Here is a 27,482-nt window from a genome sequence, read left to right as displayed (position 1 = left end):
CCCACCAATGAACCCCAACACTGGCACCCAACACTGAACCCCAACACCGAACCCCCACCAATGAACCGCACCAATGAACCCCAACACTGAACCCCAACACTGAACTCCCAATGCTGAGCACCAACACTGAACCCCAACACTGAACACCCAACACTGAACCCCAGCACTGACCTCCCAGCACTGAACCCCACCACTGAACCCCACACTGGACCCCAGCACTGAACCCCCAACACTGAACCACCAACACAAAACCCCCAATACTGAACCACCAACACTGAACCCCCAACACTGAACCCCAACACTGAACACCCAACACCGAGCCATAGCACTGAACACCAGCACTGGACCCCAGCACTGAACCCTAATACTGAAACCCAACACTGGACCCCCAACACAGAACCCCGACATGGGACCCCAAAACTGAGCCCCTAACGCTGAAACCCAACACAGAACCCTAACACTGAACCCCAACACTGAACCCCCACCACTGAACCCCAACACCGAACCCAGCACCGAACCCTAACACTGAACCCCAAAGTTGAACCCCCAACACCGAACCCCCAACACTGAACCCCAACACTGACACCCCCAAACACCGACCCCCAACACTGAACACCCCAACACTGACCCCCAACACTAAACCCAACATTGAACCCCCAACACTGAATCCCCAACACTGAACCCCCAACAATGAACACCCAACACTGAACCCCCATAACGGACCAGTCCAACACTGAACCCCAACATTAAACCCCAACACTGAACACCAACACTGAACCCCCAAACACTGAACCCCAAACACTGACCAGCCCCGACACTGAACCCCCAACACTGAACACATCAACACTGACCCCCCCAATGTTGAAAAACGCCCAACACTGAACCCCAACACTGAACACCCAACACTGAACCCCAACACTGAACCCCAACACTGAATCCCCGACACTGAACCGCCAACACTGAATCCCCAAAATTGAACCCCAATACTGAACCCCAACACTGAATCCCCAACACTGAACCCCAACACCGAACCGCCACCAATGAACCCCACCAATGAACCCCAACACTGGCACCCAACACTGAATCCCAACACCGAACCCCCACCAATGAACCCCACCAATGAACCCCAACACTGAACCCCAACACTGAACTCCCAATGCTGAGCACCAACACTGAACCCCAACACTGAACACCCAACACTGAACCCCAGCACTGAACTCCCAGCACTGAACCCCACCACTGAACCCACAAGAGTGAATCCCAGCACTGAACACCCTCACTGAACCCCCACACTGGACCCCAACACTGAACCCCAACACTGAACCCCCAACACTGGACCACCACCACACAACCCCCAACAATGAAGCCCAACACTGATTCCCAACACTGAACCCCCCAACACTGAACCCCCATCACTGAACCCCAACACCGAGCCATAGCTCTGAACCCCAACACTAACCCTGAACACTGAAACCTAACGCCGAACCCCCAATACTGAACCCCAACACTGGACCCCCAGCACTGAACCACAGCACTGAACTCCCGCACTGAACCCCAACACTGGACCCCAACACTGAACCCCAGCACTGAACCCCCAACACTGAACCACCAACACAAAACGCTCAACACAGAACCACCAACGCTGATTCCCAACACTGAACCCCCAACACTGAGTCCCTAACGCTGGACCCAAACAGTGAACCCCAACACTGACCCCCACTACTGAACCCCAAAACCGAATCACCACCAATGAACCCCAACACCGAACGCCACCACTGAACCCCACCACTGAACTCCCAATGCTGAACATCAAAACTGAACCCCAACACTGAACCCCAACACTGGACCCCAGCACTGAACCCCCAACACTGAACCACCAACACAAAACACCCAACACTGAACCCCCAACACTGAATCCCAACACTGAACCCCAACACTGAACACCCAACACCGAGCCATAGCACTGAACACCAGCACTGGACCCCAGCACTGAACCCTAATACTGAAACCCAACACTGGACCCCCAACACAGAACCCCGACATGGGACCCCAAAACTGAGCCCCTAACGCTGAACCCCAACACTGAACCCTAACACTGAACACCCAACACTGAACCCCAGCACTGACCTCCCAGCACTGAACCCCACCACTGAACCTACAAGAGTGAATCCCAGCACTGAACACCCTCACTGAACCCCCACACTGGACCCCAACACTGAACCCCAACACTGAACCCCCAACACTGGACCACCACCACACAACCCCCAACAATGAAGCCCAACACTGATTCACAACACTGAACCCCCCAACACTAAACCCCCAACACTGAACTCCCACCACTGAACCCCAACACCGAGCCATAGCTCTGAACCCCTACACTAACCCTGAACACTGAAACCTAACACCGAACCCCCAATACTGAACCCCAACACTGAACCCCCACCACTGAACCCCAGCACTGAACTCCCGCACTGAACCCCAACACTGGACCCCAACACTGAACCCCAGCACTGACCCCCCAACACTGAACCACCAACACAAAACGCCCAACACAGAACCACCAACACTGATTCCCAACACTGAACCCCCAACACTGAGTCCCTAACGCTGGACCCAAACAGTGAACCCCAACACTGACCCCCACTACTGAACCCCAAAACCGAATCACCACCAATGAACCCCAACACTGAACGCCACCACTGAACCCCACCACTGAACTCCCAATGCTGAACACCAAAACTGAACCCCAACACTGAACCCCAACACTGAACCCCCACACTGGACCCCAGCACTGAACCCCCAACACTGAACCGCCAACACAAAACACCCAACACTGAACCCCCAACACTGAATCCCAACACTGAACCCCAACACTGAACACCCAACACCGAGCCATAGCACTGAACACCAGCACTGGACCCCAGCACTGAACCCTAATACTGAAACCCAACACTGGACCCCCAACACAGAACCCCGACATGGGACCCCAAATCTGAGCCCCTGACGCTGAACCCCAACACTGAACCATAACGCTGAACCCCAACATTGAACCCCCACCACTGAACCCCAACACCGAACCCCAGCACCGAACCCTAACACTGAACCCCAAAGTTGAACCCACAACAGCGAACCCCCAACAATGAACCCCAACACTGACACCCCCAAACACCGACCCCCAACACTGAACACCCCAACACTGACCCCCAACACTAAACCCAACATTGAACCCCCAACACTGAATCCCCAACACTGAACCCCCAACAATGAACACCCAACACTGAACCCCCAAAACGGACCAGTCCAACACTGAACCCCAACATTAAACCCCAACACTGAACACCAACACTGACCCCCCAACACTGAACCCACCACCACTGAACCCCAACACCGAGCCATAGCACTGAACCCCAACACTAACCCTGAACACTGAACCCTAACACTGAAACCCCAATACTGACCCCCAGCACTGGACCCCCAGCACTGAACTCCTGCGCTGAACCCCCACACTGGACCCCAACACTGAACCCCAGCACTGAACCACCAACACAAAACCCACAACACAGATTCTCAACACTGAACCCCACAACACTGAACACTGCCACTGAACCCCAACACTGCACTCCCAATGCAGAACACCAAAACTGAACCCCAACACTGAACCCCAGCACTGAACTCCCGCACTGAACCCCAACACTGGACTCCCACACTGGACCCCAACACTGAACGCCATCACTGACCTCCCAGCACTGAGCCCCAACACTGAACCCCAGCACTGAACTCCCGCACTGAACCCTAACACTGGACCCCCACACTGGACCCCAACACTGAACCCCATCACTGACCTCCCAGCACTGAACCCCAACACTGAACCCGCAAGAGTGAACCCCAGCACTGAACCCAACATTGAACCCCCACACTGGACCCCAACACTGAACCCCGACAGTGAACCCCCAACACTGGAACACCAACACTGAACCCCAACACCGAGTCATAGCACTGAACCCCAACACTAAACCTTGAACACTGAACCTAACGCTGAACCCCCAATACTGACCCCCAGCACTGAACCCTGACACTGAACACCAACACTGAACCCCCAACACCGAGCCCATAACACTGACCCCCAACATTGAACCCCAACACTGGCCCCCAACACTGAACCCCAACACCGAACCCCCACCAATGAACCCCACCAATGAACCCCAACACTGAACACCCAACACTGAACCCCAGCACTGACCTCCCAGCACTGAACCCCACCACTGAACCTACAAGAGTGAATCCCAGCACTGAACACCCTCACTGAACCCCCACACTGGACCCCAACACTGAACCCCAACACTGAACCCCCAACACTGGACCACCACCACACAACCCCCAACAATGAAGCCCAACACTGATTCACAACACTGAACCCCCCAACACTAAACCCCCAACACTGAACTCCCACCACTGAACCCCAACACCGAGCCATAGCTCTGAACCCCTACACTAACCCTGAACACTGAAACCTAACACCGAACCCCCAATACTGAACCCCAACACTGAACCCCCACCACTGAACCCCAGCACTGAACTCCCGCACTGAACCCCAACACTGGATCCCAACACTGAACCCCAGCACTGACCCCCCAACACTGAACCACCAACACAAAACGCCCAACACAGAACCACCAACACTGATTCCCAACACTGAACCCCCAACACTGAGTCCCTAACGCTGGACCCAAACAGTGAACCCCAACACTGACCCCCACTACTGAACACCAAAACCGAATCACCACCAATGAACCCCAACACTGAACGCCACCACTGAACCCCACCACTGAACTCCCAATGCTGAACACAAAAACTGAACCCCAACACTGAACCCCACACTGGGCCCCAGCACTGAACCCCCAACACTGAACCACCAACACAAAACCCCCAATACTGAACCACCAACACTGATTCCCAACACTGAACCCCAATACTGAAACCCAACACTGGACCCCCAACACAGAACCCCGACATGGGACCCCAAAACTGAGCCCCTAACGCTGAACCCCAACACTGAACCCTAACACTGAACCCCAACACTGAACCCTTACCACTGAACCCCAGCACCGAACCCTAACACTGAACCCCACAGTTGAACCCACAACAGCGAACCCCCAACACTGAACCCCAACACTGAATCCCCGACACTGAACCGCCAACACTGAATCCCCAAAATTGAACCCCAATACTGAACCCCAACACTGAACCCCCAACACTGAACCCCAACACCGAACCGCCACCAATGAACCCCACCAATGAACCCCAACACTGGCACCCAACACTGAACCCCAACACCGAACCCCCACCAATGAACCGCACCAATGAACCCCAACACTGAACCCCAACACTGAACTCCCAATGCTGAGCACCAACACTGAACCCCAACACTGAACACCCAACACTGAACCCCAGCACTGACCTCCCAGCACTGAACCCCACCACTGAACCCCACACTGGACCCCAGCACTGAACCCCCAACACTGAACCACCAACACAAAACCCCCAATACTGAACCACCAACACTGAACCCCCAACACTGAACCCCAACACTGAACACCCAACACCGAGCCATAGCACTGAACACCAGCACTGGACCCCAGCACTGAACCCTAATACTGAAACCCAACACTGGACCCCCAACACAGAACCCCGACATGGGACCCCAAAACTGAGCCCCTAACGCTGAAACCCAACACTGAACCCTAACACTGAACCCCAACACTGAACCCCCACCACTGAACCCCAACACCGAACCCAGCACCGAACCCTAACACTGAACCCCAAAGTTACACCCCCAAACACCGACCCCCAACACTGAACACCCCAACACTGACCCCCAACACTAAACCCAACATTGAACCCCCAACACTGAATCCCCAACACTGAACCCCCAACAATGAACACCCAACACTGAACCCCCAAAACGGACCAGTCCAATACTGAACCCCAACATTAAACCCCAACACTGAACACCAACACTGAACCCCCAAACACTGAACCCCAAACACTGACCAGCCCCGACACTGAACCCCCAACACTGAACACATCAACACTGACCCCCACAATGCTGACAAACGCCCAACACTGAACCCCAACACTGAACACCCAACACTGAACCCCAACACTGAACCCCAACACTGAATCCCCGACACTGAACCGCCAACACTGAATCCCCAAAATTGAACCCCAATACTGAACCCCAACACTGAATCCCCAACACTGAACCCCAACACCGAACCGCCACCAATGAACCCCACCAATGAACCCCAACACTGGCACCCAACACTGAACCCCAACACCGAACCCCCACCAATGAACCCCACCAATGAACCCCAACACTGAACCCCAACACTGAACTCCCAATGCTGAGCACCAACACTGAACCCCAACACTGAACACCCAACACTGAACCCCAGCACTGACCTCCCAGCACTGAACCCCACCACTGAACCCACAAGAGTGAATCCCAGCACTGAACACCCTCACTGAACCCCCACACTGGACCCCAACACTGAACCCCAACACTGAACCCCCAACACTGGACCACCACCACACAACCCCCAACAATGAAGCCCAACACTGATTCCCAACACTGAACCCCCCAACACTGAACCCCCAACACTGAACCCCCACCACTGAACCCCAACACCGAGCCATAGCTCTGAACCCCAACACTAACCCTGAACACTGAAACCTAACGCCGAACCCCCAATACTGAACCCCAACACTGGACCCCCAGCACTGAACCCCAGCACTGAACTCCCGCACTGAACCCCAACACTGGACCCCAACACTGAACCCCAGCACTGAACCCCCAACACTGAACCACCAACACAAAACGCCCAACACAGACCCACCAACACTGATTCCCAACACTGAACCCCCAACACTGAGTCCCTAACGCTGGACCCAAACAGTGAACCCCAACACTGACCCCCACTACTGAACCCCAAAACCGAATCACCACCAATGAACCCCAACACTGAACGCCACCACTGAACCCCACCACTGAACTCCCAATGCTGAACACCAAAACTGAACCCCAACACTGAACCCCAACACTGAACCCCCACACTGGACCCCAGCACTGAACCCCCAACACTGAACCGCCAACACAAAACACCCAACACTGAACCCCCAACACTGAATCCCAACACTGAACCCCAACACTGAACACCCAACACCGAGCCATAGCACTGAACACCAGCACTGGACCCCAGCACTGAACCCTAATACTGAAACCCAACACTGGACCCCCAACACAGAACCCCGACATGGGACCCCAAATCTGAGCCCCTGACGCTGAACCCCAACACTGAACCATAACACTGAACCCCAACATTGAACCCCCACCACTGAACCCCAACACCGAACCCCAGCACCGAACCCTAACACTGAACCCCAAAGTTGAACCCACAACAGCGAACCCCCAACAATGAACCCCAACACTGACACCCCCAAACACCGACCCCCAACACTGAACACCCCAACACTGACCCCCAACACTAAACCCAACATTGAACCCCCAACACTGAATCCCCAACACTGAACCCCCAACAATGAACACCCAACACTGAACCACCAACACAAAACCCCCAATACTGAACCACCAACACTGATTCCCAACACTGAACCCCAATACTGAAACCCAACACTGGACCCCCAACACAGAACCCCGACATGGGACCCCAAAACTGAGCCCCTAACGCTGAACCCCAACACTGAACCCTAACACTGAACCCCAACACTGAACCCTTACCACTGAACCCCAGCACCGAACCCTAACACTGAACCCCACAGTTGAACCCACAACAGCGAACCCCCAACACTGAACCCCAACACTGACACCCCCAAACACCGACCCCCAACACTGAGCACCCCAACACTGACCCCCAACACTAAACCCAACATTGAACCCCCAACACTGAATCCCCAGCACTGAACCCCCAACAATGAACACCCAACACTGAACCCCCAAAACGGACCAGTCCAACACTGAACCCCAACATTAAACCCCAACACTGAACACCAACACTGAACCCCCAAACACTGAACCCCAAACACTGACCAGCCCCGACACTGAACCCCCAACACTGAACACATCAACACTGACCCCCCAATGCTGACAAACGCCCAACACTGAACCCCAACACTGAATCCCCGACACTGAACCGCCAACACTGAATCCCCAAAATTGAACCCCAATACTGAACCCCAACACTGAACCCCCAACACTGAACCCCAACACCGAACCGCCACCAATGAACCCCACCAATGAACCCCAACACTGGCACCCAACACTGAACCCCAACACCGAACCCCCACCAATGAACCGCACCAATGAACCCCAACACTGAACCCCAACACTGAACTCCCAATGCTGAGCACCAACACTGAACCCCAACACTGAACACCCAACACTGAACCCCAGCACTGACCTCCCAGCACTGAACCCCACCACTGAACCCCACACTGGACCCCAGCACTGAACCCCCAACACTGAACCACCAACACAAAACCCCCAATACTGAACCACCAACACTGAACCCCCAACACTGAACCCCAACACTGAACACCCAACACCGAGCCATAGCACTGAACACCAGCACTGGACCCCAGCACTGAACCCTAATACTGAAACCCAACACTGGACCCCCAACACAGAACCCCGACATGGGACCCCAAAACTGAGCCCCTAACGCTGAAACCCAACACAGAACCCTAACACTGAACCCCAACACTGAACCCCCACCACTGAACCCCAACACCGAACCCAGCACCGAACCCTAACACTGAACCCCAAAGTTGAACCCCCAACACCGAACCCCCAACACTGAACCCCAACACTGACACCCCCAAACACCGACCCCCAACACTGAACACCCCAACACTGACCCCCAACACTAAACCCAACATTGAACCCCCAACACTGAATCCCCAACACTGAACCCCCAACAATGAACACCCAACACTGAACCCCCATAACGGACCAGTCCAACACTGAACCCCAACATTAAACCCCAACACTGAACACCAACACTGAACCCCCAAACACTGAACCCCAAACACTGACCAGCCCCGACACTGAACCCCCAACACTGAACACATCAACACTGACCCCCCCAATGTTGAAAAACGCCCAACACTGAACCCCAACACTGAACACCCAACACTGAACCCCAACACTGAACCCCAACACTGAATCCCCGACACTGAACCGCCAACACTGAATCCCCAAAATTGAACCCCAATACTGAACCCCAACACTGAATCCCCAACACTGAACCCCAACACCGAACCGCCACCAATGAACCCCACCAATGAACCCCAACACTGGCACCCAACACTGAATCCCAACACCGAACCCCCACCAATGAACCCCACCAATGAACCCCAACACTGAACCCCAACACTGAACTCCCAATGCTGAGCACCAACACTGAACCCCAACACTGAACACCCAACACTGAACCCCAGCACTGAACTCCCAGCACTGAACCCCACCACTGAACCCACAAGAGTGAATCCCAGCACTGAACACCCTCACTGAACCCCCACACTGGACCCCAACACTGAACCCCAACACTGAACCCCCAACACTGGACCACCACCACACAACCCCCAACAATGAAGCCCAACACTGATTCCCAACACTGAACCCCCCAACACTGAACCCCCATCACTGAACCCCAACACCGAGCCATAGCTCTGAACCCCAACACTAACCCTGAACACTGAAACCTAACGCCGAACCCCCAATACTGAACCCCAACACTGGACCCCCAGCACTGAACCACAGCACTGAACTCCCGCACTGAACCCCAACACTGGACCCCAACACTGAACCCCAGCACTGAACCCCCAACACTGAACCACCAACACAAAACGCTCAACACAGAACCACCAACGCTGATTCCCAACACTGAACCCCCAACACTGAGTCCCTAACGCTGGACCCAAACAGTGAACCCCAACACTGACCCCCACTACTGAACCCCAAAACCGAATCACCACCAATGAACCCCAACACCGAACGCCACCACTGAACCCCACCACTGAACTCCCAATGCTGAACATCAAAACTGAACCCCAACACTGAACCCCAACACTGGACCCCAGCACTGAACCCCCAACACTGAACCACCAACACAAAACACCCAACACTGAACCCCCAACACTGAATCCCAACACTGAACCCCAACACTGAACACCCAACACCGAGCCATAGCACTGAACACCAGCACTGGACCCCAGCACTGAACCCTAATACTGAAACCCAACACTGGACCCCCAACACAGAACCCCGACATGGGACCCCAAAACTGAGCCCCTAACGCTGAACCCCAACACTGAACCCTAACACTGAACCCCAACACTGAACCCCCACCACTGAACCCCAACACCGAACCCCAGCACCGAACCCTAACACTGAACCCCAAAGTTGAACCCACAACAGCGAACCCCCAACACTGAACCCCAACACTGACACCCCCAAACACCGACCCCCAACACTGAACACCCCAACACTGACCCCCAACACTAAACCCAACATTGAACCCCCAACACTGAATCCCCAACACTGAACCCCCAACAATGAACACCCAACACTGAACCCCCAAAACGGACCAGTCCAACACTGAACCCCAACATTAAACCCCAACACTGAACACCAACACTGACCCCCCAACACTGAACCCCCCACCACTGAACCCCAACACCGAGCCATAGCACTGAACCCCAACACTAACCCTGAACACTGAACCCTAACACTGAAACCCCAATACTGACCCCCAGCACTGAACCCCCAGCACTGAACTCCTGCGCTGAACCCCCACACTGGACCCCAACACTGACCCCAGCACTGAACCACCAACACAAAACCCACAACACAGATTCTCAACACTGAACCCCACAACACTGAACACTGCCACTGAACCCCAACACTGCACTCCCAATGCAGAACACCAAAACTGAACCCCAACACTGAACCCCAGCACTGAACTCCCGCACTGAACCCCAACACTGAACTCCCATACTGGACCCCAACACTGAACGCCATCACTGACCTCCCAGCACTGAGCCCCAACACTGAACCCCAGCACTGAACTCCCGCACTGAACCCTAACACTGGACCCCCACACTGGACCCCAACACTGAACCCCATCACTGACCTCCCAGCACTGAACCCCCAACACTGAACACATCAACACTGACCCCCCCAACGCTGACAAACGCCCAACACTGAACCACAACACTGAACACCCAACACTGAACCCCAACACTGAATCCCAACACTGAATCCCCGACACTGAACCGCCAACACTGAATCCCCAAAATTGAACCCCAATACTGAACCCCAACACTGAATCCCCAACACTGAACCCCAACACCGAACCGCCACCAATGAACCCCACCAATGAACCCCAACACTGGCACCCAACACTGAACCCCAACACCGAACCCCCACCAATGAACCCCACCAATGAACCCCAACACTGAACCCCAACACTGAACTCCCAATGCTGAGCACCAACACTGAACCCCAACACTGAACACCCAACACTGAACCCCAGCACTGACCTCCCAGCACTGAACCCCACCACTGAACCCACAAGAGTGAATCCCAGCACTGAACACCCTCACTGAACCCCCACACTGGACCCCAACACTGAACCCCAACACTGAACCCCCAACACTGGACCACCACCACACAACCCCCAACAATGAAGCCCAACACTGATTCCCAACACTGAACCCCCCAACACTGAACCCCCAACACTGAACCCCCACCACTGAACCCCAACACCGAGCCATAGCTCTGAACCCCAACACTAACCCTGAACACTGAAACCTAACACCGAACCCCCAATACTGAACCCCAACACTGAACCCCCAGCACTGAACCCCAGCACTGAACTCCCGCACTGAACCCCAACACTGGACCCCAACACTGAACCCCAGCACTGAACCCCCAACACTGAACCACCAACACAAAACGCCCAACACAGACCCACCAACACTGATTCCCAACACTGAACCCCCAACACTGAGTCCCTAACGCTGGACCCAAACAGTGAACCCCAACACTGACCCCCACTACTGAACCCCAAAACCGAATCACCACCAATGAACCCCAACACTGAACGCCACCACTGAACCCCACCACTGAACTCCCAATGCTGAACACCAAAACTGAACCCCAACACTGAACCCCAACACTGAACCCCCACACTGGACCCCAGCACTGAACCCCCAACACTGAACCGCCAACACAAAACACCCAACACTGAACCCCCAACACTGAATCCCAACACTGAACCCCAACACTGAACACCCAACACCGAGCCATAGCACTGAACACCAGCACTGGACCCCAGCACTGAACCCTAATACTGAAACCCAACACTGGACCCCCAACACAGAACCCCGACATGGGACCCCAAATCTGAGCCCCTGACGCTGAACCCCAACACTGAACCATAACGCTGAACCCCAACATTGAACCCCCACCACTGAACCCCAACACCGAACCCCAGCACCGAACCCTAACACTGAACCCCAAAGTTGAACCCACAACAGCGAACCCCCAACAATGAACCCCAACACTGACACCCCCAAACACCGACCCCCAACACTGAACACCCCAACACTGACCCCCAACACTAAACCCAACATTGAACCCCCAACACTGAATCCCCAACACTGAACCCCCAACAATGAACACCCAACACTGAACCCCCAAAACGGACCAGTCCAACACTGAACCCCAACATTAAACCCCAACACTGAACACCAACACTGACCCCCCAACACTGAACCCACCACCACTGAACCCCAACACCGAGCCATAGCACTGAACCCCAACACTAACCCTGAACACTGAACCCTAACACTGAAACCCCAATACTGACCCCCAGCACTGGACCCCCAGCACTGAACTCCTGCGCTGAACCCCCACACTGGACCCCAACACTGAACCCCAGCACTGAACCACCAACACAAAACCCACAACACAGATTCTCAACACTGAACCCCACAACACTGAACACTGCCACTGAACCCCAACACTGCACTCCCAATGCAGAACACCAAAACTGAACCCCAACACTGAACCCCAGCACTGAACTCCCGCACTGAACCCCAACACTGGACTCCCACACTGGACCCCAACACTGAACGCCATCACTGACCTCCCAGCACTGAGCCCCAACACTGAACCCCAGCACTGAACTCCCGCACTGAACCCTAACACTGGACCCCCACACTGGACCCCAACACTGAACCCCATCACTGACCTCCCAGCACTGAACCCCAACACTGAACCCGCAAGAGTGAACCCCAGCACTGAACCCAACATTGAACCCCCACACTGGACCCCAACACTGAACCCCGACAGTGAACCCCCAACACTGGAACACCAACACTGAACCCCAACACCGAGTCATAGCACTGAACCCCAACACTAAACCTTGAACACTGAACCTAACGCTGAACCCCCAATACTGACCCCCAGCACTGAACCCTGACACTGAACACCAACACTGAACCCCCAACACCGAGCCCATAACACTGACCCCCAACATTGAATCCCAACACTGGCCCCCAACACTGAACCCCAACACCGAACCCCCACCAATGAACCCCAACACTGAACACCCAACACTGAACCCCAGCACTGACCTCCCAGCACTGAACCCCACCACTGAACCTACAAGAGTGAATCCCAGCACTGAACACCCTCACTGAACCCCCACACTGGACCCCAACACTGAACCCCAACACTGAACCCCCAACACTGGACCACCACCACACAACCCCCAACAATGAAGCCCAACACTGATTCACAACACTGAACCCCCCAACACTGAACCCCCAACACTGAACTCCCACCACTGAACCCCAACACCGAGCCATAGCTCTGAACCCCTACACTAACCCTGAACACTGAAACCTAACACCGAAACCCCAATACTGAACCCCAACACTGAACCCCCATCACTGAACCCCAGCACTGAACTCCCGCACTGAACCCCAACACTGGACCCCAACACTGAACCCCAGCACTGACCCCCCAACACTGAACCACCAACACAAAACGCCCAACACAGAACCACCAACACTGATTCCCAACACTGAACCCCCAACACTGAGTCCCTAACGCTGGACCCAAACAGTGAACCCCAACACTGAACCCCAAAACCGAATCACCACCAATGAACCCCAACACTGAACGCCACCACTGAACCCCACCACTGAACTCCCAATGCTGAACACAAAAACTGAACCCCAACACTGAACCCCACACTGGGCCCCAGCACTGAACCCCCAACACTGAACCACCAACACAAAACCCCCAATACTGAACCACCAACACTGATTCCCAACACTGAACCCCAATACTGAAACCCAACACTGGACCCCCAACACAGAACCCCGACATGGGACCCCAAAACTGAGCCCATAACGCTGAACCCCAACACTGAACCCTAACACTGAACCCCAACACTGAACCCTTACCACTGAACCCCAGCACCGAACCCTAACACTGAACCCCACAGTTGAACCCACAACAGCGAACCCCCAACACTGAACCCCAACACTGACACCCCCAAACACCGACCCCCAACACTGAGCACCCCAACACTGACCCCCAACACTAAACCCAACATTGAACCCCCAACACTGAATCCCCAACACTGAACCCCCAACAATGAACACCCAACACTGAACCCCCAAAACGGACCAGTCCAACACTGAACCCCAACATTAAACCCCAACACTGAACACCAACACTGAACCCCCAAACACTGAACCCCAAACACTGACCAGCCCCGACACTGAACCCCCAACACTGAACACATCAACACTGACCCCCCAATGCTGACAAACGCCCAACACTGAACCCCAACACTGAATCCCCGACACTGAACCGCCAACACTGAATCCCCAAAATTGAACCCCAATACTGAACCCCAACACTGAACCCCCAACACTGAACCCCAACACCGAACCGCCACCAATGAACCCCACCAATGAACCCCAACACTGGCACCCAACAATGAACCCCAACACCGAACCCCCACCAATGAACCGCACCAATGAACCCCAACACTGAACCCCAACACTGAACTCCCAATGCTGAGCACCAACACTGAACCCCAACACTGAACACCCAACACTGAACCCCAGCACTGACCTCCCAGCACTGAACCCCACCACTGAACCCCACACTGGACCCCAGCACTGAACCCCCAACACTGAACCACCAACACAAAACCCCCAATACTGAACCACCAACACTGAACCCCCAACACTGAACCCCAACACTGAACACCCAACACCGAGCCATAGCACTGAACACCAGCACTGGACCCCAGCACTGAACCCTAATACTGAAACCCAACACTGGACCCCCAACACAGAACCCCGACATGGGACCCCAAAACTGAGCCCCTAACGCTGAAACCCAACACTGAACCCTAACACTGAACCCCAACACTGAACCCCCACCACTGAACCCCAACACCGAACCCAGCACCGAACCCTAACACTGAACCCCAAAGTTGAACCCCCAACACCGAACCCCAAACACTGAACCCCAACACTGACACCCCCAAACACCGACCCCCAACACTGAACACCCCAACACTGACCCCCAACACTAAACCCAACATTGAACCCCCAACACTGAATCCCCAACACTGAACCCCCAACAATGAACACCCAACACTGAACCCCCAAAACGGACCAGTCCAACACTGAACCCCAACATTAAACCCCAACACTGAACACCAACACTGAACCCCCAAACACTGAACCCCAAACACTGACCAGCCCCGACACTGAACCCCCAACACTGAACACATCAACACTGACCCCCCCAATGCTGACAAACGCCCAACACTGAACCCCAACACTGAACACCCAACACTGAACCCCAACACTGAACCCCAACACTGAATCCCCGACACTGAACCGCCAACACTGAATCCCCAAAATTGAACCCCAATACTGAACCCCAACACTGAATCCCCAACACTGAACCCCAACACCGAACCGCCACCAATGAACCCCACCAATGAACCCCAACACTGGCACCCAACACTGAACCCCAACACCGAACCCCCACCAATGAACCCCACCAATGAACCCCAACACTGAACCCCAACACTGAACTCCCAATGCTGAGCACCAACACTGAACCCCAACACTGAACACCCAACACTGAACCCCAGCACTGACCTCCCAGCACTGAACCCCACCACTGAACCCACAAGAGTGAATCCCAGCACTGAACACCCTCACTGAACCCCCACACTGGACCCCAACACTGAACCCCAACACTGAACCCCCAACACTGGACCACCACCACACAACCCCCAACAATGAAGCCCAACACTGATTCCCAACACTGAACCCCCCAACACTGAACCCCCATCACTGAACCCCAACACCGAGCCATAGCTCTGAACCCCAACACTAACCCTGAACACTGAAACCTAACGCCGAACCCCCAATACTGAACCCCAACACTGGACCCCCAGCACTGAACCCCAGCACTGAACTCCCGCACTGAACCCCAACACTGGACCCCAACACTGAACCCCAGCACTGAACCCCCAACACTGAACCACCAACACAAAACGCTCAACACAGAACCACCAACGCTGATTCCCAACACTGAACCCCCAACACTGAGTCCCTAACGCTGGACCCAAACAGTGAACCCCAACACTGACCCCCACTACTGAACCCCAAAACCGAATCACCACCAATGAACCCCAACACCGAACGCCACCACTGAACCCCACCACTGAACTCCCAATGCTGAACATCAAAACTGAACCCCAACACTGAACCCCAACACTGGACCCCAGCACTGAACCCCCAACACTGAACCACCAACACAAAACACCCAACACTGAACCCCCAACACTGAATCCCAACACTGAACCCCAACACTGAACACCCAACACCGAGCCATAGCACTGAACACCAGCACTGGACCCCAGCACTGAACCCTAATACTGAAACCCAACACTGGACCCCCAACACAGAACCCCGACATGGGACCCCAAAACTGAGCCCCTAACGCTGAACCCCAACACTGAACCCTAACACTGAACCCCAACACTGAACCCCCACCACTGAACCCCAACACCGAACCCCAGCACCGAACCCTAACACTGAACCCCAAAGTTGAACCCACAACAGCGAACCCCCAACACTGAACCCCAACACTGACACCAACAAACACCGACCCCCAACACTGAACACCCCAACACTGACCCCCAACACTAAACCCAACATTGAACCCCCAACACTGAATCCCCAACACTGAACCCCCAACAATGAACACCCAACACTGAACCCCCAAAACGGACCAGTCCAACACTGAACCCCAACATTAAACCCCAACACTGAACACCAACACTGACCCCCCAACACTGAACCCCCCACCACTGAACCCCAACACCGAGCCATAGCACTGAACCCCAACACTAACCCTGAACACTGAACCCTAACACTGAAACCCCAATACTGACCCCCAGCACTGAACCCCCAGCACTGAACTCCTGCGCTGAACCCCCACACTGGACCCCAACACTGACCCCAGCACTGAACCACCAACACAAAACCCACAACACAGATTCTCAACACTGAACCCCACAACACTGAACACTGCCACTGAACCCCAACACTGCACTCCCAATGCAGAACACCAAAACTGAACCCCAACACTGAACCCCAGCACTGAACTCCCGCACTGAACCCCAACACTGAACTCCCATACTGGACCCCAACACTGAACGCCATCACTGACCTCCCAGCACTGAGCCCCAACACTGAACCCCAGCACTGAACTCCCGCACTGAACCCTAACACTGGACCCCCACACTGGACCCCAACACTGAACCCCATCACTGACCTCCCAGCACTGAACCCCCAACATTGAACACATCAACACTGACCCCCCCAACGCTGACAAACGCCCAACACTGAACCCCAACACTGATCACCCAACACTGAACCCCAACACTGAACCCCAACACTGAATCCCGACACTGAACCGCCAACACTGAATCCCCAAAATTGAACCCCAATACTGAACCCCAACACTGAATCCCCAACACTGAACCCCAACACCGAACCGCCACCAATGAACCCCACCAATGAACCCCAACACTGGCACCCAACACTGAACCCCAACACCGAACCCCCACCAATGAACCCCACCAATGAACCCCAACACTGAACCCCAACACTGAACTCCCAATGCTGAGCACCAACACTGAACCCCAACACTGAACACCCAACACTGAACCCCAGCACTGACCTCCCAGCACTGAACCCCACCACTGAACCCACAAGAGTGAATCCCAGCACTGAACACCCTCACTGAACCCCCACACTGGACCCCAACACTGAACCCCAACACTGAACCCCCAACACTGGACCACCACCACACAACCCCCAACAATGAAGCCCAACACTGATTCCCAACACTGAAACCCCCAACACTGAACCCCCAACACTGAACCCCCACCACTGAACCCCAACACCGAGCCATAGCTCTGAACCCCAACACTAACCCTGAACACTGAAACCTAACACCGAACCCCCAATACTGAACCCCAACACTGAACCCCCAGCACTGAACCCCAGCACTGAACTCCCGCACTGAACCCCAACACTGGACCCCAACACTGAACCCCAGCACTGAACCCCCAACACTGAACCACCAACACAAAACGCCCAACACAGACCCACCAACACTGATTCCCAACACTGAACCCCCAACACTGAGTCCCTAACGCTGGACCCAAACAGTGAACCCCAACACTGACCCCCACTACTGAACCCCAAAACCGAATCACCACCAATGAACCCCAACACTGAACGCCACCACTGAACCCCACCACTGAACTCCCAATGCTGAACACCAAAACTGAACCCCAACACTGAACCCCAACACTGAACCCCCACACTGGACCCCAGCACTGAACCCCCAACACTGAACCGCCAACACAAAACACCCAACACTGAACCCCCAACACTGAATCCCAACACTGAACCCCAACACTGAACACCCAACACCGAGCCATAGCACTGAACACCAGCACTGGACCCCAGCACTGAACCCTAATACTGAAACCCAACACTGGACCCCCAACACAGAACCCCGACATGGGACCCCAAATCTGAGCCCCTGACGCTGAACCCCAACACTGAACCATAACACTGAACCCCAACATTGAACCCCCACCACTGAACCCCAACACCGAACCCCAGCACCGAACCCTAACACTGAACCCCAAAGTTGAACCCACAACAGCGAACCCCCAACAATGAACCCCAACACTGACACCCCCAAACACCGACCCCCAACACTGAACATCCCAACACTGACCCCCAACACTAAACCCAACATTGAACCCCCAACACTGAATCCCCAACACTGAACCCCCAACAATGAACACCCAACACTGAACCCCCAAAACGGACCAGTCCAACACTGAACCCCAACATTAAACCCCAACACTGAACACCAACACTGACCCCCCAACACTGAACCCACCACCACTGAACCCCAACACCGAGCCATAGCACTGAACCCCAACACTAACCCTGAACACTGAACCCTAACACTGAAACCCCAATACTGACCCCCAGCACTGGACCCCCAGCACTGAACTCCTGCGCTGAACCCCCACACTGGACCCCAACACTGAACCCCAGCACTGAACCACCAACACAAAACCCACAACACAGATTCTCAACACTGAACCCCACAACACTGAACACTGCCACTGAACCCCAACACTGCACTCCCAATGCAGAACACCAAAACTGAACCCCAACACTGAACCCCAGCACTGAACTCCCGCACTGAACCCCAACACTGGACTCCCACACTGGACCCCAACACTGAACGCCATCACTGACCTCCCAGCACTGAGCCCCAACACTGAACCCCAGCACTGAACTCCCGCACTGAACCCTAACACTGGACCCCCACACTGGACCCCAACACTGAACCCCATCACTGACCTCCCAGCACTGAACCCCAACACTGAACCCGCAAGAGTGAACCCCAGCACTGAACCCAACATTGAACCCCCACACTGGACCCCAACACTGAACCCCGACAGTGAACCCCCAACACTGGAACACCAACACTGAACCCCAACACCGAGTCATAGCACTGAACCCCAACACTAAACCTTGAACACTGAACCTAACGCTGAACCCCCAATACTGACCACCAGCACTGAACCCTGACACTGAACACCAACACTGAACCCCCAACACCGAGCCCCCACCAATGAACCCCACCAATGAACCCCAACACTGAACACCCAACACTGAACCCCAGCACTGACCTCCCAGCACTGAACCCCACCACTGAACCTACAAGAGTGAATCCCAGCACTGAACACCCTCACTGAACCCCCACACTGGACCCCAACACTGAACCCCAACACTGAACCCCCAACACTGGACCACCACCACACAACCCCCAACAATGAAGCCCAACACTGATTCCCAACACTGAACCCCCCAACACTGAACCCCCAACACTGAACTCCCACCACTGAACCCCAACACCGAGCCATAGCTCTGAACCCCTACACTAACCCTGAACACTGAAACCTAACACCGAACCCCCAATACTGAACCCCAACACTGAACCCCCAGCACTGAACCCCAGCACTGAACTCCCGCACTGAACCCCAACACTGGACCCCAACACTGAACCCCAGCACTGACCCCCCAACACTGAACCACCAACACAAAACGCCCAACACAGAACCACCAACACTGATTCCCAACACTGAACCCCCAACACTGAGTCCCTAACGCTGGACCCAAACAGTGAACCCCAACACTGACCCCCACTACTGAACCCCAAAACCGAATCACCACCAATGAACCCCAACACTGAACGCCACCACTGAACCCCACCACTGAACTCCCAATGCTGAACACAAACACTGAACCCCAACACTGAACCCCACACTGGGCCCCAGCACTGAACCCCCAACACTGAACCACCAACACAAAACCCCCAATACTGAACCACCAACACTGATTCCCAACACTGAACCCCAATACTGAAACCCAACACTGGACCCCCAACACAGTACCCCGACATGGGACCCCAAAACTGAGCCCCTAACGCTGAACCCCAACACTGAACCCTAACACTGAACCCCAACACTGAACCCTTACCACTGAACCCCAACACCGAACCCCAGCACCGAACCCTAACACTGAACCCCACAGTTAAACCCACAACAGCGAACCCCCAACACTGAACCCCAACACTGACACCCCCAAACACCGACCCCCAACACTGAACACCCCAACACTGACCCCCAACAGTAAACCCAACATTGAACCCCCAACACTGAATCCCCAACACTGAACCCCCAACAATGAACACCCAACACTGAACCCCCAAAACGGACCAGTCCAACACTGAACCCCAACATTAAACCCCAACACTGAACACCAACAGTGAACCCCCAAACACTGAACCCCAAACACTGACCAGCCCCGACACTGAACCCCCAACACTGAACACATCAACACTGACCCCCCCAATGCTGACAAACGCCCAACACTGAACCCCAACACTGAACCCCAACACTGAACCCCAACACTGAATCCCCGACACTGAACCGCCAACACTGAATCCCCAAAATTGAACCCCAATACTGAACCCCAACACTGAACCCCCAACACTGAACCCCAACACCGAACCGCCACCAATGAACCCCACCAATGAACCCCAACACTGGCACCCAACACTGAACCCCAACACCGAACCCCCACCAATGAACCGCACCAATGAACCCCAACACTGAACCCCAACACTGAACTCCCAATGCTGAGCACCAACACTGAACCCCAACACTGAACACCCAACACTGAACCCCAGCACTGACCTCCCAGCACTGAACCCCACCACTGAACCCCACACTGGACCCCAGCACTGAACCCCCAACACTGAACCACCAACACAAAACCCCCAATACTGAACCACCAACACTGAACCCCCAACACTGAACCCCAACACTGAACACCCAACACCGAGCCATAGCACTGAACACCAGCACTGGACCCCAGCACTGAACCCTAATACTGAAACCCAACACTGGTCCCCCAACACAGAACCCCGACATGGGACCCCAAAACTGAGCCCCTAACGCTGAAACCCAACACTGAACCCTAACACTGAACCCCAACACTGAACCCCCACCACTGAACCCCAACACCGAACCCCAGCACCGAACCCTAACACTGAACCCCAAAGTTGAACCCCCAACACCGAACCCCCAACACTGAACCCCAACACTGACACCCCCAAACACCGACCCCCAACACTGAACACCCCAACACTGACCCCCAACACTAAACCCAACATTGAACCCCCAACACTGAATCCCCAACACTGAACCCCCAACAATGAACACCCAACACTGAACCCCCAAAACGGACCAGTCCAACACTGAACCCCAACATTAAACCCCAACACTGAACACCAACACTGAACCCCCAAACACTGAACCCCAGACACTGACCAGCCCCGACACTGAACCCCCAACACTGAACACATCAACACTGACGCCCCCAATGCTGACAAACGCCCAACACTGAACCCCAACACTGAACACCCAACACTGAACCCCAACACTGAACCCCAACACTGAATCCTCCGACACTGAACCGCCAACACTGAATCCCCAAAATTGAACCCCAATACTGAACCCCAACACTGAATCCCCAACACTGAACCCCAACACCGAACCGCCACCAATGAACCCCACCAATGAACCCCAACACTGGCACCCAACACTGAACCCCAACACCGAACCCCCACCAATGAACCCCACCAATGAACCCCAACACTGAACCCCAACACTGAACTCCCAATGCTGAGCACCAACACTGAACCCCAACACTGAACACCCAACACTGAACCCCAGCACTGACCTCCCAGCACTGAACCCCACCACTGAACCCACAAGAGTGAATCCCAGCACTGAACACCCTCACTGAACCCCCACACTGGACCCCAACACTGAACCCCAACACTGAACCCCCAACACTGGACCACCACCACACAACCCCCAACAATGAAGCCCAACACTGATTCCCAACACTGAACCCCCCAACACTGAACCCCCAACACTGAACCCCCACCACTGAACCCCAACACCGAGCCATAGCTCTGAACCCCAACACTAACCCTGAACACTGAAACCTAACACCGAACCCCCAATACTGAACCCCAACACTGAACCCCCAGCACTGAACCCCAGCACTGAACTCCCGCACTGAACCACAACACTGGACCGCAACACTGAACCCCAGCACTGAACCCCCAACACTGAACCACCAACACAAAACGCCCAACACAGAACCACCAACGCTGATTCCCAACACTGAACCCCCAACACTGAGTCCCTAACGCTGGACCCAAACAGTGAACCCCAACACTGACCCCCACTACTGAACCCCAAAACCGAATCACCACCAATGAACCCCAACACTGAACGCCACCACTGAACCCCACCACTGAACTCCCAATGCTGAACACCAAAACTGAACCCCAACACTGAACCCCAACACTGAACCCCCACACTGGACCCCAGCACTGAACCCCCAACACTGAACCACCAACACAAAACACCCAACACTGAACCCCCAACACTGAATCCCAACACTGAACCCCAACACTGAACACCCAACACCGAGCCATAGCACTGAACACCAGCACTGGACCCCAGCACTGAACCCTAATACTGAAACCCAACACTGGACCCCCAACACAGAACCCCGACATGGGACCCCAAAACTGAGCCCCTAACGCTGAACCCCAACACTGAACCCTAACACTGAACCCCAACACTGAACCCCCACCACTGAACCCCAACACCGAACCCCAGCACCGAACCCTAACACTGAACCCCAAAGTTGAACCCACAACAGCGAACCCCCAACACTGAACCCCAACACTGACACCCCCAAACACCGACCCCCAACACTGAACACCCCAACACTGACCCCCAACACTAAACCCAACATTGAACCCCCAACACTGAATCCCCAACACTGAACCCCCAACAATGAACACCCAACACTGAACCCCCAAAACGGACCAGTCCAACACTGAACCCCAACATTAAACCCCAACACTGAACACCAACACTGACCCCCCAACACTGAACCCCCCACCACTGAACCCCAACACCGAGCCATAGCACTGAACCCCAACACTAACCCTGAACACTGAACCCTAAAACTGAAACCCCAATACTGACCCCCAGCACTGAACCCCCAGCACTGAACTCCTGCGCTGAACCCCCACACTGGACCCCAACACTGAACCCCAGCACTGAACCACCAACACAAAACCCACAACACAGATTCTCAACACTGAACCCCACAACACTGAACACTGCCACTGAACCCCAACACTGCACTCCCAATGCAGAACACCAAAACTGAACCCCAACACTGAACCCCAGCACTGAACTCCCGCACTGAACCCCAACACTGAACTCCCACACTGGACCCCAACACTGAACGCCATCACTGACCTCCCAGCACTGAGCCCCAACACTGAACCCCAGCACTGAACTCCCGCACTGAACCCTAACACTGGACCCCCACACTGGACCCCAACACTGAACCCCATCACTGACCTCCCAGCACTGAACCCCCAACACTGAACACATCAACACTGACCCCCCCAACGCTGACAAACGCCCAACACTGAACCACAACACTGAACACCCAACACTGAACCCCAACACTGAACCCCAACACTGAATCCCCGACACTGAACCGCCAACACTGAATCCCCAAAATTGAACCCCAATACTGAACCCCAACACTGAATCCCCAACACTGAACCCCAACACCGAACCGCCACCAATGAACCCCACCAATGAACCCCAACACTGGCACCCAACACTGAACCCCAACACCGAACCCCCACCAATGAACCCCACCAATGAACCCCAACACTGAACCCCAACACTGAACTCCCAATGCTGAGCACCAACACTGAACCCCAACACTGAACACCCAACACTGAACCCCAGCACTGACCTCCCAGCACTGAACCCCACCACTGAACCCACAAGAGTGAATCCCAGCACTGAACACCCTCACTGAACCCCCACACTGGACCCCAACACTGAACCCCAACACTGAACCCCCAACACTGGACCACCACCACACAACCCCCAACAATGAAGCCCAACACTGATTCCCAACACTGAACCCCCCAACACTGAACCCCCAAAACTGAACCCCCACCACTGAACCCCAACACCGAGCCATAGCTCTGAACCCCAACACTAACCCTGAACACTGAAACCTAACACCGAACCCCCAATACTGAACCCCAACACTGAACCCCCAGCACTGAACCCCAGCACTGAACTCCCGCACTGAACCCCAACACTGGACCCCAACACTGAACCCCAGCACTGAACCCCCAACACTGAACCACCAACACAAAACGCCCAACACAGAACCACCAACACTGATTCCCAACACTGAACCCCCAACACTGAGTCCCTAACGCTGGACCCAAACAGTGAACCCCAACACTGACCCCCACTACTGAACCCCAAAACCGAATCACCACCAATGAACCCCAACACTGAACGCCACCACTGAACCCCACCACTGAACTCCCAATGCTGAACACCAAAACTGAACCCCAACACTGAACCCCAACACTGAATACCCACACTGGACCCCAGCACTGAACCCCCAACACTGAACCACCAACACAAAACACCCAACACTGAACCCCAACACTGAATCCCAACACTGAACCCCAACACTGAACACCCAACACCGAGCCATAGCACTGAACTCCAACACTGAACCCCAACACCGAAATCCCACCACTGAACCCCAACACCGAACCACAGCACTGAACCCTAAAACTGAACCCCAAAGTTGAACCCACAACACTGAACCCCCAACACTGAACACCCCAAAACTAACCCCAACACTAAACCCAACATTGAACCCCAACACTGAATCCCCAAACACTGAACGCCCAACAATGAACACCCAACACTGACCCGCCAAAACTGACCAGCCCAACACTGAACCCCAACATTAAACCCCAACACTGAAACCACAACACATATTCTCAACACTGAACCCCACAACACTGAACACTGCCACTGAACCCCAACACTGAACTCCCAATGCTGAACACCAACACTGAACACCAACACTGAACCCCAGCACTGAACTCCCGCACTGAACCCCAAAACTGGACCACCACACTGGACCCCAACACTGAACCCAATCACTGACCTCCCATCACTGAACCCCAACACTGAACCCCATCACTGTCCTCCCAGCACTGAACCCCAACACTGAACCCGCAAGAGTGAACCCCAGCACTGAACCCAACATTGAACCCCCACACTGGACCCCAACACTGAACCCCGACAGTGAACCCACCAACGCTGAATCACCAACACTGAACCCCCACTGAACCCCAACACCGAGGCATAGCACTGAACCCCAACACTAAACCTTGAACACTGAACCTAACGCTGAACCACCAATACTGACCCCCAGCACTGAACCCTGACACTGAACACCAACACTGAACCCCCAACACCGAGCCCCGAACACTGACCCCCAACAGTGAACCCCAACACTGGCCCCCAACACTGAACCCCAACACCGAACCCCCACCAATGAACCCCACCAATGAACCCCAACACTGGACACACAACACTGAACCCCAACACTGAACTCCCAATGCTGAGCACCAACACTGAACCCCAACACTGAACGCCCAACACTGAACCCCAACACTGAACACCCAACACCGAGCCACAGCACTGAACACCAACACTGGACCCCAGCACTGAACCCCAACACTGAACCCCCACACTGGACCCCAACACTGAACCCCAGCACTGAACCCCCAACACTGAACCACCAACACAAAACCCCCAACACTGAACCACCAACACTGATTCCCAACACTGAACCCCCATCACTGAACCCCTAAAGCTGAACCCAAACGGTGAACCCCAACACTGACCCCCAACACTGAATACCAACACCGAACCCCCACCAATGAACCCCAGCACTGAACACAGTACACTGAACCCCAACACCGAACCCCCCACTGAACCCCAACACCGAGTCATAGCACTCAACCCCAACGCTAAACCTTGAACACTGAACCCTAACGCTGAACCCCCAATACTGACCCCAGCACAAAACCCTGACACTGAACCCCAACACTGAACCCCCAACACTGAACACTGCCACTGAACCACAACACTGAACCTGCAACACCGAGCCCCTAGCACTGAACCCCAACAGCGAACCCCAACACTGGCCCCCAACACCGAACCCCCACCAATGGACCCCAACAC

The sequence above is a fragment of the Pristiophorus japonicus genome, chromosome 17, assembly GCF_044704955.1.
Source record: "Pristiophorus japonicus isolate sPriJap1 chromosome 17, sPriJap1.hap1, whole genome shotgun sequence".
In the NCBI taxonomy this organism is placed as follows: domain Eukaryota; kingdom Metazoa; phylum Chordata; class Chondrichthyes; family Pristiophoridae; genus Pristiophorus; species Pristiophorus japonicus.
The sequence above is the reverse complement of the archived record's forward strand: the minus strand, read 5'-3'. Positions refer to the sequence as shown.